At 43.5% G+C, this 3,150-nt stretch overlaps 1 non-coding gene across 1 annotated transcript; it reads right to left on the bottom strand.

Moving 5' to 3' along the window:
- Window positions 1–471: 471 nt before the first annotated feature.
- Window positions 472–579, bottom strand: LOC148576150 (small nucleolar RNA R71). Its single transcript, XR_015903196.1, has one exon. It is a non-coding gene; the product is annotated as a small nucleolar RNA R71 (small nucleolar RNA).
- Between the last annotated feature and the right edge of the window lie 2,571 nt (window positions 580–3,150).

Here is a 3,150-nt window from a genome sequence, read left to right as displayed (position 1 = left end):
AAGAGAAAATTAAGAGAAGCTAAATTACAACAATCCAGAGAAAACCTTTCAGAAATTTTTGAACAGGAAAAGGAGATGGCAGCCGAAAATAATAATAATGTAAGGAAGATGCTTGGTGACTTTACTGCACCCAATTCCAATTTACATGGAAGAAGCATCTCCATTCCTGCCATTGGAGCAAACAACTTTGAGCTGAAACCTCAGTTAGTTTCTCTGATGCAGCAGAACTGCAAGTTTCATGGACTTCCATCTGAAGATCCTTTTCAGTTCTTAACTGAATTCTTGCAGATATGTGATACTGTTAAGACTAATGGAGTAGATCCTGAAGTCTACAGGCTCATGCTTTTCCCTTTTGCTGTAAGAGACAGAGCTAGATTATGGTTGGATTCCCAACCCAAAGACAGCCTGAACTCTTGGGATAAGCTGGTCACGGCTTTCTTAGCCAAGTACTTTCCTCCTCAAAAGCTGAGCAAGCTTAGAGCTGATGTTCAAACCTTCAGACAGAAAGAAGGTGAATCCCTCTATGAAGCTTGGGAAAGATACAAACAGTTGACCAAAAAGTGTCCTTCTGACATGCTTTCAGAATGGACCATCCTGGATATATTCTATGATGGTTTATCTGAGCTATCAAAGATGTCACTGGACACTTCTACAGGTGGATCCATTCACCTAAAGAAAACGCCTGCAGAAGCTCAAGAACTCATTGACATGGTTACTAATAACCAGTTCATGTACACTTCTGAAAGGAATCCTGTGAATAATGGGACGCCTATGAAGAAGGGAGTTCTTGAAGTTGATACTCTGAATGCCATATTGGCTCAGAATAAAATATTGACTCAGCAAGTCAATATGATCTCTCAGAGTCTGCATGGAATGCAAGCTGCATCCAACAGTACTCAAGAGGCATCTTCTGAAGAAGAAGCCTATGATCCTGAGAACCCTGCAATAGCAGAGGTAAATTACTTAGGTGAACCTTATGTAAACACCTATAACCCAACATGGAGAAATCATCCAAATTTCTCATGGAAGGATCAAAAGCCCCAACAAGGCTTTAATAATGGTGGAAGAAACAGGTTTAGCAATAGCAAGCCTTTTCCATCATCCACTCAGCAACAGACAGAGAACTCTGAACAAAATGCTTCTAATTTAGCAAATCTAGTCTTTGATCTATCTAAGGCCACTGTAAGTTTCATGAATGAAACAAGGTCTTCCATTAGAAATTTGGAAGCACAAGTGGGCCAGCTGAGTAAAAGGATCACTGAAATCCCTCCTAGTACTCTCCCAAGTAATACAGAAGAGAACCCAAAAGGAGAGTGCAAGGCCATTGACATAAGTGCCATGGCCGAACCTGTGAGGAGAGGAGAGGACGTGAATCCCAAGGAGGAAGACCTCCTGGGACATCCAGTGACCAATAAGGAGCTTCCCTCTGAGGAACCAAAGGACTCTGAGGCTCATCTAGAGACCATAGATATTCCATTGAACCTCCTTATACCCTTCATGAGCTCTGATGAGTATTCCTCTTCTGAAGAGAATGAGGATGTTACTGAAGAGCAAACTGCCAAGTTTCTTGGTGCAATCATGAAGCTGAATGCCAAATTATTTGGCATTGATGCTTGGGAAGTTGAACCTCCCTTGTTCATCAATGAACTAAGTGATCTGGATCAACTGACATTGCCTCAGAAGAGACAGGATCCTGGAAAGTTCATAATACCCTGTACCATAGGCACCATGATCTTTAAGGCTCTGTGTGACCTTGGTTCAGGAATAAACCTCATGCCCCTCTCTGTAATAGAGAAACTGGGAATCTATGGGGTGCAGGCTGCTAAAATCTCACTAGAAATGGCAGACAGCTCAAGAAGACAGGCTTATGGACAAGTAGAAGATGTATTAGTAAAGGTTGAGGGCCTTTACATACCTACTGATTTCATAGTCCTGGATATTGGAAAGGAAGAGGATGAATCCATCATCCTAGGAAGACCTTTCCTGGCCACAGCAAGAGCTGTGATTGATGTTGACAGAGGTGAAATATTCCTTCAATGGAATGAGAACTCCCTTGTGTTTAAAACTCAAGGATCTCCCTCTGCAACCATGGAGAGGAAGCAGGAAAAGCTTCTCTCCCAGCAAAGTCAACCAGAGCCCCCACAGTCAAACTCTAAGTTTGGTGTTGGGAGGCCACAACCAAACTCTAAGTTTGGTGTTGAACTCCCATATCCAAACTCTAAGTTTGGTGTTGGAGAGTCTCAACAAAGCTCTGCACATCTGTGAGGCTCCATGAGAGCTCACTGTCAAGCTATTGACATTAAAGAAGCGCTTGTTGGGAGGCAACCCAATGTTTATCTAATCCTTATTTTTATTGTTTTTCATGTTTTCTTAGGTTCATGATCATGTGGAGTCACAAAATAAATATAAAAATTGAAAATGGAATCAAAAATAGCAGAAGAAAAATCACACCCTGGAGGAGCATCTGTCTGGCGTTCATCGCCAGAACAGAGCATGGTTCTGGCGCTGAACGCCCAAAATGGGCAGCTTCCGGGCGCTGAACGCCAGAACAGGCATGGTTCTGGCGTTCAACGCCAGAAATGGCACACAGATGGGCGTTGAACGCCCAAAATGGCCACCAACCTGGCGCTGAACGCCCAGAGTTGGATACAAAGGCATTTTTACATGCCTAATGGGTGCAGGGATGTAAATCCTTGAACACCTCAGGATCTGTGGACCCCACAGGATCCACTCAGGATCTGTGGACCCCACAGGATCCCCACCTACCTCCACTCACTTCTTCTCACAACTCTCTTTCACACAACCCCATAAACACTCTTCCCTAAAAACCCCTCACCAATCACCTCAATCTCTCTTCCCCACTAAACCTTCACCACTCACATCCACCCACTCTTCCCAATAAACTTACCTCATAAACTCCACCTACCTTCAAAATTCAAAACCAATTTCCCACCCAAACCCACCCATATGGCCGAACCAATACCCCCCTTCCTTCCCTATATAAAGACCTCCATTCTTCTTCAAATTCACACAACACACCCTTCTACACTCTCCTTGGCCGAAACCACTTCTCCCTCTCCCTCTCCATATTTCTTCTTCTTCTTCTTCTATTCTTCTGTTTATTGCTCGAGGGCGAGCAATATTCTAAGT

This window comes from Arachis ipaensis, chromosome B1 (assembly GCF_059453495.1).
Source record: "Arachis ipaensis isolate K30076 ecotype BB chromosome B1, ASM5945349v1, whole genome shotgun sequence".
NCBI classification, from domain to species: domain Eukaryota; kingdom Viridiplantae; phylum Streptophyta; class Magnoliopsida; order Fabales; family Fabaceae; genus Arachis; species Arachis ipaensis.
Note: the sequence above shows the minus strand (reverse complement) of the source record. Positions and strands in the feature narration are given on the sequence as shown.